This window comes from Charadrius vociferus, unplaced genomic scaffold, assembly GCF_000708025.1.
Source record: "Charadrius vociferus isolate BGI_N301 unplaced genomic scaffold, ASM70802v2 scaffold738, whole genome shotgun sequence".
NCBI lineage: Eukaryota > Metazoa > Chordata > Aves > Charadriiformes > Charadriidae > Charadrius > Charadrius vociferus.
Window position 1 is genome coordinate 1406301 of NW_009649467.1, and position 16933 is coordinate 1423233.

Here is a 16933-nt window from a genome sequence, read left to right on the forward strand (position 1 = left end):
TTCGTCTTTGCCTCTGTTCTAAGGCAGGGCTGACCCCTGTTGGCCTCTCAGTTTAAATGATTTTCTTTGTGCCTGGAAGGTTGAGAGCTTTGCTTTTTCCTAGTACCTGACAAGAGACCAGAAACTTGTGGCTCACAGGCCAGATACAGCTGGAAGCTCTTATGTATGTTGTGTTGTGGGTGTCTGGGCTGCCAAAGACGTTTGGAAATACTCAACTCTCTGAAAGAGTCAGCTCCTCACACGTGTGTGGGAATTTGTTGCAGCTTCTTTTGTAGCCATCCCTTTAGTAAAAAAAAAATGTATGGGGACTGCATCTGCACAATGTTTGTGCTGCTATCCTAGGATTGCCTGTATGCCCAGAACTTGAGCGTATCCACATAAAGCCTTTACTCAAGCTTTCTGGCTGCGTTCTAGATTATATCTGCGTGGCTTTTTATCTTGGTAGACGCTTGTGTTCCTAAGACCAATGGTGGAGTTAACGTTGAGAGCCATGATAGGAGCACAGCAGCATCTAAAGAGATACGATGCCCTTCACAGCAGAGTTTATTCAGGTCCAGTGAGTTGGAGTCGAAGGTGAAGATGGCACAGGTTTATTTGCAGCAGACTGCCCACCCTGCAAATGACCAACTTACTGCAAGTATTGATATGAACTCAGTTTGTAAGTAGAAATCGGGGACAGCGTACTTGATTGTGGAGCACTTAGATCTTTTTCTCTTAGTTGTCATTCTTTTTCATATTTACCTGCAGTGTATTTTTTCCCCACTCTGGCCTGAATATTTTATTCAGTGTTGTCTTTCCAGTGCTTACAGAAGTTGATTAACTGGGAATGTTACTTTCTCATTTAAAAGTGTGAGCTGCATACAAGCAGCTGTACCTTTACTGTACGTGTGCATTCCTCGATCAGTTCAAGGATGATCCAGTCGCTATGGAAATCAGTGGGGTTTTTTGCACTAACCCCAGTGGATCGTTCTCAATATCAGGTCATTGTGGGCTACTGGAGCCTTAGTGTTCTGTCTGGAGCCACAAAAGGCAGCATGTGGTATTTGGCACGTAGAACCCGGAAGCTGCTCCTTTGTTATATAGCATAAGGATGTAAAAAAATCATTGACAACACAGAGTTAGGGTTTTCATGTAAGCATGGCTTTAAACTGGAAGAGGGCAGGTTTAGATTAAACATTAGGAAGAAGTTTTTCACTTTAAGGGTGGTGAGGCACTGGCACAGGTTGCCCAGAGCGGGTGTTGAGGCCCCATCCCTGGAGGTGTTCAAGGCCAGGCTGGACGTGACCTTGGGCAACCTGGTCTAGTGGGAGGTGTCCCTGCCTATGGCAGGGGGGTTGGAACTCGATGATCTTCAAGGTCCCTTCCAACCTAAACCATTCTATGATTCATAAGTTGAAGCAATAACGTGTACCCACACAGGTACACCAACACAGGGGTGCCAATGGCAAGAAGGCCAGTGTGTTTGGCTTGGAAAGCTTCAGTTGCAAGTCAGACAGTTCATGCAAAAATTGTAAATGGTCCTTTTCCACAAAAGCTAACCTTTGGCACACATGCACGTGAATTCTAAATCAAACTGATTGATCTACCTCATAAGTGTAATTCTGGTATATTCTCTTTTCTTATAAAACAGCCTCTGATAGCACTGAAGTGAATAATTCTATATTTGGCAATTATTTATGAACTGCAGATCTCATAAACACAGCAGATGCATTTCCTGGATGGCAGCCATTAGTGCATCTGGGGACTTATTTACTAGTTATTGAAAATAATGGACTGGAAGGAAGAAAGAAAAGATGCTGTCACCTCTTTCTAATTTTCGCCTAATTTCTGAGGTGCTCCACAGCATTCCTTCCCCAAGATTTGTCACATTAGAAACACCCTTTGATGTCTCTCAAATATTTAGTTGTCTTCCAAAATAATGGTCTTCCAGGATACTTTGCAGGCCCTGCTTCTTGGAGATTTGTATCCAAAGCCATTTAGCCATTAAAGAAAAACAAGAAATCCTTGCAAAATGTTCTTAAAAGGATTTTCTTCTTATGCCATGCATGACTAAACGTTAGAATGAATGTTTGGAGTAGTTGAAAAGTGAAATTGGGTATCTCGAATGCCCAAAGATTTTCTGTGATCTACATAAACATATAAACCTAGGACAATGAGGAGTGTCTTGTTGCCTGTGTGTGAAGGCCACTGAGAGGAGCAAAGCAGCAAATGGTTGTCAAGTCTCTGCTGTTTCCACCTTGGCTGTAGCCGTCTGCTCTGGTGCCAAGTGCGATGCTTTCCTGTGTGTCATTAATACACCCGCTCTCTCAGGCTGCTGCAGGGGCTCCAGCTCATTTTACAGGCACCAACAAATTACAGCCCCAAGCAAATTTTGGGGAGGAAAAAAAAAAAAAATTGGTTTGGGGCATAATGCAACCCTTGCTGCTTTTTGATATTTTGCAAATGCAAGTGTGCAAGTATTCCTGCTTTCAAAATTAAGTAGTAATATAATGGGAGAAAACACTTGTTTTATTCTAATCTTGAGGATTTCGTATCCATTACCTCAATGACAAGATAGGGTATATCTTACAGAGTTTGTCTAGTTTTCTTTGGTTTGTTTTTGTCCAAAACTAGTCTCTGTGGTGTGGGGAATATTTGATAATTCTTTTTCATCCTTCCCATTCTCATTCCCCCTGTCTTCCATTCTTCCATTTTTCTTTCTTTAATGCCTTTCTTTTGAGAGGGGGAGTTCCAGTAGTAATAAGGATAGGCCAAAAGGATGGCACTTGGATTTGTGGTTTGGTTTTTTTGTTTGTTTGGGTTTTTTTCTTGTGTTTTTTTTTTTTTCTCCTTTGTGCTTGAGGAGAGAGGAGGGATGATTTCAGGCCATTAAACATGCAACAAGGCATGTGTATCTCTGGGATTAATATTTCTTCTCACTGAAATTTAGAAATTCCATTTTAATATAGACTTAGTCTAGGGAAGATCATATTCTTTATGATACAGAGTATTTTGTTCAGTGTGTGTTAAAACTTCAAGTGTGAATCTTTATGGCATTGGGATTGAATCCCTCTGAATTCCCCAGGAGGCAATGTCAGTGACAGGGTTTGCAATACCCACTTCTGTTCATGGACTATGTTCTTTAATGGAAAAGCAAATCTCAAGGGTCACTTCATTAACTGTACATGATCTATTCCCTCTACACACTAGCTGTATGTCGTATTTTATATATAAAGTAGAACACTTAAAGACATATAGTAAAAGATACGCCAAGTCAAAAGCTCATAGAAAAACACTTTTAATAGGCTTATGAGAACATACCTATTTGAATGGTAGGCTTTCACACTTGGTATGTCATTGGCATTTTCCATATTGAGGTAAGACCAAAAGAAACAGTACAGCAAGGGACTGAAAACTTAGAAGCACAATTTGATAAAAATATTCCACTTGTGTCCTGATGGCTATGTTTCTTCATGGTGGTTGGGAGCTTTAGTGTCATCACTATTTGAATATTTTTGAAGATAATTTTGGCTTCATTTTGGTTTTATTTTTTTATTATTTCTGTAATTGCTTTGTAAATGGCTTAATTACAAATATTTATTCTACTAGTCATAATAGAGTTTGTCATTTTGAATATGAATTCATTTCCAGTCTTCAAAAATGTCTTGGGGCATATTAATCTACAGTGTGGATGTGAGTGTCATTTTTGATAATTTTCTGCTGCTGTATCTTTCCAAGAAATATCTTAATGTTTCTAAAGGGCCCTTATGGTTTGATGCAAGACAGCAGATACAGCAGTAACATATAGCTCTTGGGTATGTGGTTCTCTGTTATCTTTTGTGCAAGAAAGCAGTGTTGAGATGCAACATTTCAAAGTGCACCATGTTCTTAAAAATAGGTTAATTGTTTTTCCAAAAAATGGGTGGAAGCGCGGTAAGAAAAAAGACCTACTTTCTCTGCCAGTGGGTCTTTATGCATTTCTGGTAACACTGCTTATGTATTGGCTTCCACTTGAGCCCTTAAGCTTGAGAAAGGAAGTCAGAGAGGATACTACAGAATACATTACTAGACATTTTAAATAGCATACTGTATATAGTGTGTGCACCTTAGGGCATTTTGTAAGGTAGCAGTTTGCTGTTAAGACATATCCTTGTGTGCTGGCTGTGCGTCTGTCAAAACCAGACTTTTTTCTTGTCGTGTGAACTCTAGCCTTTCATTTCATCACAGTCTCAGAAGTTGACATCTCAAGTCCAGGTCTGCAAATACTCCATAGTGGAAACTTCTACTGATGTCTTCCTGCCGTTACCCAGCACTCATACCGAGTCTGTGGATTAATGGCTCTCACTTACTCATCTGTGAACCGTTAGATGTCCATGGAGTATTTGCTGCTGAGGTGATCTTTCCCTCTCATTGCTGCTTTAAATGAAAATAAGTGGAAAATACCTGATTTCTGTAATTGCTATAGAACGTGCCGGGTCACCCATAGAGAGCTAAGGAGTATCTATGCAATAAAAAGAAGAGTCAACAGGATTATTTCAAATGAGAGATTGTCATCATATGACCATAAGCTTGAAAGGGACAGATTGTGAGATCTGACTTCTTCAACCATTGCAATCCCTGTACACTCATTGTCCCCTGTGTGAGAAGACAGGCTTCAGCAAAAACTTTCAGCACCAGCTGCTTCCATGGTCAGGATCCTACTGAAACTCATCGTCTCTGGAAATGCAGACCTGGCAGCCTGAGTGGTTTCCTGGCAGAGCCTGGGGAAGCCGGACTCCCAATCTACTGCGCGTGCTTGGTGCAGCAGATGATATTGATCTTCTGCACCTGTGCAAGAGAGCAGGAGCACATGTCGGTCAGCACATTTACTGAAATGCCTTGCTCCATAAAGGTTCTTTTGAAGTCACTTGATTCAGTTGATGCTGGGCTTAAGCAGTCTCCCTCAGGTCAGTAGGTCCTACCTACAAATGTGGGTCATTTGGCAGCTATTCCTTACTACCAGCGTCACTAGGGATAATGCCACATCGGTAAAATGGCTGCCATCAGCAGGATGCCTGCTCTGTCAGTTGTAAGTAAAATCTTTGGCCCAGATAATCCCTTCTGGATTCTGACAACAAAGGGACTTCCTACGTTTCCCCTGTCTGTGCTGAAGAGAAAGTCAGCGTACCCCAAAAGACACAGCTTCATCCCCCTGGTTTGGCAAACAGTTTTGGCTTGCAGCCCACATGAAGAGGGAGTAGGCTTTGAGTCAAGAGAGAATCAATGTTGACAAGACCTGTCAGGCCCCAGTGGGATAATCCTTAGACCCAACAGTTTCTGGTTTTGAGTCGGGGAACATAGAGGGACTTTGGAGTGGGTCATCTTCCATCTGAAGAAGACATGAACCGGGTAGACACTGGGTACTCACTCAGTGATGCTGGTCCTGGTGGTGGTTTCTGCATGATGCCTGTTTGCACTGGAGGAAAATGTCAGAAGCAACGAGAGAATTGTGCATTAGCGCTTGTGCACACAAGTGACCATCTCAGCCTCCTGTCTGTCCGTTTCTGGGGACTAAGAAAGGGCAGCTTCCTTGTGCCAGCTAGGCTTGCTTTTAAGTTAAGATTTGTGTGTGTGTGTGTGTTTTGGTTTGGTTTTGCTTTAGAGTCCAGTGTGGATAACCTGGTGTTTAAAATGCTCTGACTGGTTGAACTGAGTTTTTCAGAGCCACTTGCATCATGGCCACAGCTTTAAATAAAAAAAAAAAAAAAAAAAAAAAAGCAGCGCCTCCCACTTCTCTGTGGGCAAAAGATCCCCTCAGCTGCTTTATACTCTCTTCAGGCAGGCTGTATCCCACCTAAATCTCGGATTCTAGTGTTTGCTGCTGGCTCGCTGGCTCCAGGCTGACGCATGAGGCCTTGGGACTTCTGCCTTTTCTGTAGTCACCAAGATGCGATCTCTTTAGTCCAACGTCATGCTTCGTTTATTCCTTATACCATACAAAACGGAGCATAGGAAAGAAAGGCTATTTTCCTCTGGTCTTGCCCAGTTGCTCATCAGTGAACAGCTAAAAGTGCCCGTTCCTGGAGGCGAGCGTTAGGAGGAAGCTCCATCACAGAAACAGGGGGCTGCGTCCTGGCAGGTCTCTGATGTCTATAGGTGGTGGCGCTGGCAGCTGCTGTGCCATTCTCTAGAGAAGGCTCTCTAAAGAGATTTTGTGTCAAAACCTGATTTACTATGTTAGCTTAATTTTGAACGGTGCACTCCTTTTACCGAAGTGGTGAGAAGAAAAGTACTTGCTGAAAGAATGTTTCATAATTGCACACAATTGTATCTCTATTGATTGTGTGTTACATGGGTTTACTGAAAGATCTCCCTTGATGCATTCCTATAAAAGTAAAGAAGCTAATATCTTACTGAAAAAATTGCCAAGTAAAGATAATCCAATTAGGCTGCTGCACATAGCTGAGTTTTTTAAATTATTGATGTTGTCTTAAAATTGGCTGCCTTATAATGCAGTCAAAGCTGCAATGTAGAAGATATATTTAGCTGTAGTCACATTGTGGTATTACTGTGCAGTATTTTTTTTAAAGGGTACACAAAACAGATTGTTAAAGAGACTTGGTTTATTTTACAGAGCACAAATACAAACCAATATGTTTATACATTGAACATTCAGGAAGTAAATAGTAGGACTTGGGTGAAGTGTGTCTGCACCTGTCTGTTGTTAAGCTTCAGGGAGATGGCTCCTCTCTTTAAGGCTAAGCATGTGCGTGGTGTTATTTGCAAAACTCAGGCCAAAATCTAAATCTTCCCTATTGAAGTTGCCCAAAGGAAAGTCTGCTTCCAGCTCTTAACTTGCTGAAAGAAAGTATTTTTCTACTATGGCACTTAAGTAAACAAATAAATAAAATAAAAACCCACCAAAACCCCAGAGCTGTTGGGCAAGTTGAGCGGCAGCAGTTGACGTACATTGAGTTCTGTAGAGGAGGGCTACAGATCTGGTTGCTCCCCGCAGCGCTGTGGGATGGCTGCAGAAGTCTCTCTTGGGCAGCGTGTTCTGAAACTATTTAGAGTTTTAGGTTTTTAAACCGGTGTTTTCAAACTCGGCAAACAGGCAGTAGCTGTGCCACAGTGATGCTATATATTAAGAGAAGATAAAGACTAACTAAGGAAGAGTGCTCTGCACTCTCCAGTCTAGAGGCGATATTAAAACCCTGGATCACAGTAACAGAGCTTGTATCCAAAAGCAAAGGGACAAAACATCCTCCACAGACAGATTAAAGAAGACCTAGTGATTGTTGTCCCTGTTATCAAGCATGGGACACTAATCAACGTCTCCGTTGTGCATTTTAGTAACGAAGGACAGCAATGATTCAGTGCTTGGGAACACAGCAGGATGAAGTGGGAAGGAAAGAGAATTATTATTGTATTTTTTCAGCTGCTGTCCAAAATGGAACATTAAAACCTGTTTTGATTGATTTTTGTTTTCTATGGGAACTATCTAAAATATTACTCCAACAGAATATCCTATTTTAAACGTAAACCTGGACAAGTTTACTATTTCCCATATGTTTTTGTGGAAAACAGCTTGCAAAGTCTCACATACTCTCTGAATAAAGGCTTTGTGCCAAAGAGGGAATTAACCCATTAGTCATTTAACAGTTAAAAGTGACTGTTAAATGAAATCTGTAAATCCCTGAGATATTTCAGTTCTGCGCTTGGTATTTGCTGCTGTTACGATGCCAGTAAAACATAAGTGGAGAAAGCTGGGTACTTTCTCAGGTCAAATATCCATCTCACACACACAAAAAATGAGGAAAGGGACTGTTTTGAACATCTTTGATGTTGAAAGTGAGGAGGTTAACCGAGCTTTTAGCTTTCACTAGGATCAGATTCATGGCACCTGAATTAGGACTCTCAAGTCGCTCAGTAATCTGTGGAAAGAGAGTGACACCTCCAGAAGCTGTCTTGGGCATGTTCTTGGAGCAGTTCAGCAGTTCAATCTCTCTCCCTGTCTCCCTGGCTGTTACTGACCTTCCTGAGGGACCTCAACTGAACGCCTGAAGTCACCCAGGGTGACTTGGGTCTGTCTGCCTGTGCCAGACCCTGCTCTTTTGTGTGCATTGGTATTCGGCTTTCCCATGCCCAACCTGTGACAGCTCATACCCACGCGGTCAAATCTTCTCCTCTCAGCAGGTATCTTATAGCTGTGCTGGCCTGAGAGGGAGAATATTGTGATTTCTGTCTTATCAGTTTGTTGTTCAGCACAACGGAAGTAAACACTTGTGCAGGAGGGCTCTAAGTTCTTGTTGGCAAAGATGCTATTTAAACCACTGTCAGCTGACTGTATTTAAAATAAATAAATAAATAAGCTGGAAATTCCAGTTTGCATTTTCTGCAGAGTATGTGTGAGGAAACTACGAAACTGAATCTGTCTTACTAAGTTGCATTTCATTCTGCAGTTCTTGAGACCTCATTAATAAAACTATACTAAAAGCAGAAGGAATGCTATTTTTACATTTAATCCTCACAGGTTTTCCGCATTCTCCCTTGGCTTCGATGTATTACGTAGCTTTAAAGGTGTCTTTAAAAAAAAAAAATCAAGTACATCCTTCCCTATTGCTAGAAATCGAAGCCATTTAGGGTTACTATCTAGTTATTGGCTAATTGTTACAACTGAAATTACACAGCCGTAATTTCTGATCATACTGTATGTATTCAAGGTAGGCTGAGTGCCCTGAAAGTTGAAAAGCAATGGAAAATGTGAGTCAAGTATGTGAGGTTATTTGCGTTAATTTTGCAGGCAGACCCGAGTTTATGAATGTACATTGACCTGTTGCCATCATTTACATCTTTCCTTTGTGATTTCTAGCATTACCCATTATTTCACTTTATTTTTAATTTTTAAAAAGTGTTTATTTTCATTTGAAGAAGCCTGAAGGACTTTGCTAACTGAATGATATAACGCATAGCATGTTGTGTATATCCAATATTTTTCTCTGTGTGAAAAGTAAAAGAAAAAAACTATGGTAATAAACCTCTAATGTTGGCAGTGAAAATGCCAAATATTTAGCAGCAAATGGAGCCAATAGTTGAGGTCAGCAGCTAAAGAAGAATACTATAGGTAATTGCCACTGCTTTGGGAACTGGTTTAGGGAGAACTTAATTCCCTGAGCTGGAATTTGGCCACAGCATCCATTTACCTATAAGTCTGCAAAAGGCAAGCTGGGATCTTTGAAAACTATAAGGCGTTAAGGGGTATTGTGCTTCATGCTTTGTCCAAGCTCTTACTGGTAATAAGAGAGTGAAATATAACAGTGTAAAAGCATGGTGGAGCTTTTTGATGTAAATTTACACAGTTGTGTTTGCATATAAAGTGAGAGGCATGTACTGTATTAACATCCAATGAGTGGTACGTTTAAGTGGTAGTTGCACTTGCGCAACCTTTTTGTAAATAAATACCAACTTAACTCTCAAATCTTGCTGGTATTTGAAGGCTGTATGTATCATGGTAGTAGTCCCACCCTCTTTGTCTTTTAATCATTCTTTTACAGTCCAGCGCTTTTCCTGATATCACACTTAATACTCATACAGTATGGATTTACATAATGGGCTAAATTAAGCAGAAGGACACCACCAGTAGCAGCACATCCACCAGCTCTATTGTCACAAGAGGCAAAGCTGCTGCTCACCTCTTTTGCTTCTTTTGAAGGTTTTAAGAAGTGATTTTTCAGCCTTCTATGCATGTGGTAAGATTAGATCAAAGTGCTAAAGTCATTGCTGAGAAAAATACAGAATGCTAGTTATTTACTATTTACAATTTGCTGTTCCACGTGTATCTCTACTAAAATCCTAGTAATACAGACAAGAATAATGAATTTTCATTAGGGTCATACATGCTGGTTTGATATTAGACATGTGGATGGTGCTTATTTAGAAGAGCACTCTCTTGCCACTAATTTTAGGAAATATGATTCATGTCAGTAATGACATGGTTTTCCATCCTGTAGCAGTCTGTCAGAGCTCCCGGGAGGGTTCATTTTAGTTTAATATTCATAGATGAACTAGCCCTTGTAGAAGAGCTTTTCTGCTTTTTCTATTTAAATTTCAAATAATTCCATGGAATTGTGTGGCAGCAAGAGAATTGTCTGCTGAATGCTGATGGATACAATAATATTAATAATATCATTAGTGGTGCTTAGGAAAAAAATAGATCACACAAATTCGCATGTGCCTTATTCTATAAAATCCTCTAACTGTATATTTTTCCTTCATTTACAGTATGTATATTGCTATTTTAATCTGAAAGGGGAATGCCTTCCCATCCAGTCTGTGGAATGGCATCTTCCATAACCCAAACACTGCATATCCCCTGATGAAGGTTAGCGTTATGCATCCACAATGAAGGTTCATTTTACCAGACTAATATTTTACTAAGTGCTTGAGCTGAGCTTTTGTGATAAGTACCCTCTTCTAGGGAGAAAGACATTTGCTCTGTAAATCAGAAATGACAGTTTTTAATAGTACTGTGAAATAGGGAAGAGAAAGAGGGGGAAATGAAGCTGAACTCTATGTTGTGGAGGGGCTGCAGTTTCTCGTTACAGCCCCAGGAATCCTGATCTACAGTTCTTTGCCAATGAATACATCAATCATAGGGTTTTGTATGCAGGCAGGTAGGGACCAGATTGCCTTAATGCTTTGGGTAGGAGAAAAGCTTCTTTTCTTTTTTCTTATTGTGGGTCTGGAGGAGGACAGAGTAATAGCTTTATTCATGTTTGTTCTTTGTTTTATGTCCAGGTAGCGTTCCCGGTCAGTTTCTGAGAGGAGCTTGTAAACCAGTATTTTTTTCTAATCTGCAGCCTTTGTAGTTCAACAAGATGGTGCTTACAACTCAAATCAAAATGGAAGAATTTCCCCTTCTCTTAAATTCTCTGCTGTTAAATCTTAGAAGAGATCCAGTGTTACTGTAGAGAGCACTTGCATGCTGCAAACTACATGATATTTGTTAGCATGAAAAATCCAATTGAACTTAAAGTACAGGTACTAAAATACACTAGTAAAACACAGTTTCTGATGTATTTATTTTCCCTTTTGGTTGTGTTTGTTGCTATAATTTATGCAGTCAAATAATTTATAATGCCTGGTAATTAAAAATTAGATTCGTTAATAAACTATGTGGGAGTTGGGTCAAATTTTGTATTTAGATTCATAAGTGGCTTGCTCTAACTTTGAGCAGGAGTAGTACGTGTGGAAATCTAAGCAGTCTAAATTTATTACTGGGGAAAAAAGACATCTTTTACTTAGGTGTTATACTGATTTGTGTCTTAGGAATGCGTTACTTCTCTATTCCTCTTTCCTGAAGCCAGTAAAATCCAGTTGATGAGGTCCATGGCTTCTTTTTGTTTTAAATTCAGCATCAACACTCTTCTCTGCAGTTTTCAGACCAGCAACTATCTGTCTGCATGTTCAAATGTACTGGACTGAGAAATACTTTTATAGATATCTACAAACACAAGCTCTGTATGTGTGCAGAGACTTGTTTGTCTAAACATGGAAATGAGTCTTTGAAAAGATGTTACATTTCCTACCATTACAAAAAACATAGATACGTCATTGGAGAAATGACTTCACCCAAAACAAAAATTGGATCAGTGATACATTTGTATTTATTTTACATGTTTTTTTAAAAAATGACATTAAAGCTTTGGCTCATCTGACATGGCCTGAATATGATTAGAGTTCATTAGCCACTGCCCTGGAGAGAAGAATTGGGAAATGTAGAAAAGCTATTGGACTCTAGCATTATTCACAGAAGGTATGATACAGGATTGATGGTTTGTTCTGGCAGTTCATGGGAGATAGTTACATTTTCAGTTAGTAAAATCCAGCATGCTATTTGGATGCATTAATCATTTTGGAGAAAGCTCTGCATACTAAAATTATGTTACATACCAATGCCTGCTGGGGGTAGGGAGAATTTAGGAAGGGCTATCATCTCTGTGTTGTTTGTGAAGTTTTAGTTGTTAATTTCTTGCTCAGAAAATGAAAAAGTTTAATGGAAAAATAGGAAGCCCTTGTCTGTGAAACTAATGTACTTGCCAAAAGAAAATTTAATTGAGGTTGATGGGACAACAACTTAAATGCTTGATTTTATCTTGTAGCATTTTATTAATTTTTTTTTTTAATTTTAGGGTTTTTTTATTCCAAGGAAAAATATAAGAGTATTCTGTTTTATCTGATTTTAGCCAAGAAAAACTTGAACTCCCAAACCCTCCTGCTCCTACTAATAAATGCAGCCAGGTTGCACACCCCACGGGGTTCCTGCCCTGGTGTTGGGACAGTGCTAAGGAGGGCCCCCACCTCCGTGGGCACTGCAGGTGGTATGCAGAGTGCCACCCTTCTCTGTGATGACTCCTCTTGAATCCTCAGCACGGTGAGCAAGTGATGCTGCTTCAGCATGGCCCCACCTCTTTTGGGTGATTTTGTATATGATTTTTACTAAGGCAAACAGATAACTAAGGGAAATGGCAACATTTTTCATGATTGCATTGTCAATTAAAATTAAATAGGTTTTTCATCAATCAGAAAAGGCATATCTGCATCAGTGAGTTTTGAGATCTGTAAAATAAATAGATTTATAATGTTAAGAAGTTATTTCAGTACCCTAAACATAGCAGCTGCTGCCTCCTCCATAATGCAGTGTGAACACTAGCTAGTTTGTCCTGCCAAGGGATTGCTTTTTCATGAAGCATAATATAAATATAAGAAATACTACTGCTATACAGTAATTTTAGAAGCCCTGCAAATGCTATTTAGTATCAGCTAAGAAACAGTAGTTCACCAAGAGAAAGGGACTGTGAAAGTTAGTTACAGTAGTAGCTACAGACTTCAAGGTTTTCCCAAGGAAAAGAAATGCAGTGCTAACTAAGCAGGTGAGAAAAAAACAGAATATGGCCGTGGGTGCTGTTGTAACGACGGCATTATTCATGCAGTCATTCCAAGGTGTATTTGTGCATCTGGTCAAAATGTTTGGTTTGAAATCAGATGTCAGAAGCTTCATGAATCTATTTCACCGATACAGTACAGATTACAGCTATGCAAGCCAGGGCAAAATGTAGTAATATTCTAGCCTCATATAGTTCCAAATATATTTTGGTAAGTATACCATGGCTACCAGATAGTGTGATGCGTATGAGTTAAGGCAGTGCAAAGAGTGGTACGTAGCTCCTTCATAAAGACCTTTAATAGTTGTGACTCTTGTATTTTGCCTATAAAGATAGGAAAAGGCACCTTAAATTTTTGCACAATTTTTAGGAGAGCTGCTTTACCATACAATAAAAGTTCTCTTGTTGTATCTTAAAATACCTGCAGTATAGCTGGAAAGTATTACACTACAACCCAGTATAGGCCATGATAGAATTACTATACATTTGAAAGCTCAGCTCTATCTTTAGGAATTATGCATCCTACAGTTTCCTTCTATGCTCCTGTCCGTAATTCCTAGGGACTCATATGAGCATTGATACAGTCTGTGAAGTGGCCTTTTTCTCTTCCTTTGTAGTTCTAATGCAACTTCAGAAAGCATCTCTCTTAAATGTGCCCAGCATCTCATGTGTTTAATACACATAAAGGGATGCAAAATCAGTAGCAGCACTTCAGGGACAGCATTAATATTTAGCCAAGCTGCCAGCACTACAGCGAGAACCGAGAGACATTCTTATACATCTGTGCTGACAAATGTAAGTCCTGTTTTGAATGCAGTTTGCACAGCTGTCCTCATCCCCCAGCAGCATGTCAGAAATTATCTTGATGAGATCATTTTTTATTCATTTTACTCATTTTCCTCTGTTTTGGGGAAATTCCTGCATAACCCTAATGCAGAAGAATGTTTTCCCCTTCCTGGTGTAATACATCTTGAGGTTATTACATCTAACATCTGAATGCTCTCCATTTTCTTGGAAAGCACTATTCACAGCCTCGGCGCTGTTGCAATAACAAAGTTGAGGCAATATGACTCTAGTGGTACTGCCCTACCTAAACTTTGAGGAGGAAAAGGTTGTGCGAGTTTCTTGTATTTGCTACCCAGACATTTCAATGTGGAGTTAAATCTGCAACACGGTTTTGTACCTGATCAGACCACTGACCTCTAAGAAGCTGGAAATTCAGTGAATTCTATCTATTCTTTTATAATTTGTCCACACCTCAATTTTATGCCATTGCATTGCTCAGAGTGAAACCTAAGTAAGAGAAATCATTAGAGTTTTTGCTGTGACTACATTGAAAAGGGGCAATGCACTTAAGATTGTGTAGCTCATGGTGCTTTCTCCTTGGTGCGCGTTTTCCTTGAAAATAATGGTGCCTTACAAAAGGCAGTTGATAGGGAGGAATCTACTGAACAGAGCACGCTAGATTTTGGTCATTTTCCACAACAAATGCATGTTCATATATTAACTGGGAATAACACCCTATAACTGTGAATGGTGACTGTCTAGCAGTATTTCGACCATCGCAGACTAGTTTGTGTCCTAACAATCAGGCTGTGTTAATACTGAGACACTGGGGATTACTTTTGAGTGATGCCGAAATCAACCACAGTTACAGTCATTCATTTTTCTTTGGTTGGGTTCATTGCATTGTAACATCTTATTTCTACATCGTTGTAATGATTATGAGAGATTTTTAAACTTGCAGTTACCCTTGAAAGTCCTTTCAAAGTGTACTTTGAAGACATTTTAGAGTACTTTGAAATGCTAACTCTTAAAGGATGTAAGGTGCAGCAGTCCTGGCAGTGCCTTGGAGAACAGCAGGCTGTGGCCCAATGTGAGCAGTTTGCAGGGTGCAGATTGGCTTTATGTGGCATGGGGCTGGCGCTCGATGGCTTCTTGTTCTAACCCCCCACTGACTCTGATGCTGAGTGCGGTTTGCCCGCAGGGGAGCTCTAATGCTCTTATATCTCACAGAATCGGTAGAAATAGGGTTGGGTGTGATTTCAAGAGCTCCCTTTGTCTGCCTTCATCCATAATCATCTTTGCTAATCTCTTCCTGCCTATTTCTTGTTTTTATTGTATTTTTTGTCCAGTGTTCTTAAACTCTGCACATTTTAGAAACCCCATCACTTCATAGGCAAGCTATTTTCATGTTAGTTTTCTTGTGAAAGTTTGTCCTTGTGTCTGCATGCATTTTTACAGTGTAATAATTTGCCCATAGCCTGTACACTGGAGTGAGTAGCAGGCTAACTGGTCTTTAGTTCATAATAGTGCTCCATCGAATTGTCTCCACTGCGCTTGGGAACAGATTCAAGAATTAGTTATAGTTAGTTCAGTGGTTCTGTTTTTCTTTTATTGCATAATGCCCTGCACCATCTCTAAACAAAGATTAGTAAACCACTATTCTTACATGATAGCTGTGTTAGGTTGCGTTTATTTCACAGGGCGTCGGGCACCTCATATGCCCTACTTCCCGTGGTACGTGAATACACTCGCGTACTGCTCTTGCTATTTAAGTTAAGTCTACTTCTGTTTTCATTTGTATTGTTCCTTTAGGTGGTCCTGAGGAATAAGCAAAGTCAAGATGTAAAATACTTTGTTCATAGTGAGCGTTTTCTCGGTTCAGGTCCTGCGGAGACAGTCAACTGTCAGGTATCCTGGACAACTACTGCTTTTGTAGTGTTGCTCTTGGAATGATGGAAATTTCTTCCTCTGTGCAGAAACTATGTCTGAGCGTTTTGTAACCATCTGGCAGTTCTGTGGCTTCGTATCGCAGTTATGTTCTGAATAAGCCTAAAAGATAGACAACAGAGAGCAGGAGTGTTTGGAACAGCTTATTTGCCAGCAGTCACATTTCTGGTGCTTAACTCAACTTTAGGATGAAATACTTTGCTGTTGTCACCATGAATCTTAATGATTAATTCTTTGCTCCTGGCAATCCTGGAATATTGAATATTGCTAGAAGTAGGATTCAGACTAAGTGAGAGCCAACTTTTTGTCACATGGATACCATGTACAAATGGACAGTGTACTTTGTATAACATTCCTCTGATACTTTCCACTATTTGTTTTGTATATTCTTAAAAAACCTGAAAAAGTTGTTGCTGAACTGTTCATTATTTTCCTGTGTTGTGGTGCAATGATAAGGTTAGCATGTGATTTTTATTTCGCTATGTATGTTTACATACCTACGCACCTACGGAGACCACCAACAGCCACTGATTTCACTAGCCTGCTAGTATTATTTTCTGTTAGCAAATAGGAGTTCCATATTTAGTGAAAATGCTGAGCACTACTGTTCCGATCCAAGGAATAGCTACTTTCTGGAATCCTCTGCTCCAGTGAACTATGTCAAAGAAGGAGTAAAGCACTTGCTGCTTTCAATTTGTACAAACCCCCAATTTTTGGCATGACTTGGAACAAGATGCATGGCATGCAACAAGCCATCTGATTAATCAGCAGAGAATTTGCAAACATCAGCAATGTTTCAAGATGATATAGGAAGATCTGGTATCATGTCTCCTTGTGCTTTCCATATATAGTTCTTTGCCCTTGCTCTTCCCCTCATCTCCATGAGAGTTCATATGAGGTCTGCGGTTTGACTAAACGTAGGGCTGCCTGGAGTCTCTGGCTTTTGGGTTTTCCCTTCCTAATTGGCTTTTACTAGTTATTTTTCAAGCATGATGGTGTCAAGTCAATTTGCTCAGGAGTCGATCACATGATTTTCATCATGATGCTTATGTAAACACGTCTTCCAGCTTGCAGCTTTATTAGCCCTTCTTTTTTTTTTTTCAAAGGCTTATTGAGGTGCTGTCCATAACAAATCAATGACATGGGTGTCTTCTAGGTGATCAGTGGGAGAGAAGGCAATCTTAATAAAGCCAAGGTCTTTTAGGTGGCTTAACTGAGGCTGCTTTTCTTGATGCTTAAAGGGTGGTATAATGAAATGTTGCTGCCGTCTTTAGTTCTTTTTGATTTGAAGAAAATAG

The 16933-nt window shown here is 39.9% G+C and overlaps 1 protein-coding gene across 1 annotated transcript in view; it reads left to right on the plus strand.

Moving 5' to 3' along the window:
- ANK3 (ankyrin 3, node of Ranvier (ankyrin G)) overlaps nt 1–16933 on the plus strand; it is a 209713-nt gene that overhangs the window by 23872 nt on the left and 168908 nt on the right. The gene's annotated exons all lie outside the window — the stretch shown is intronic.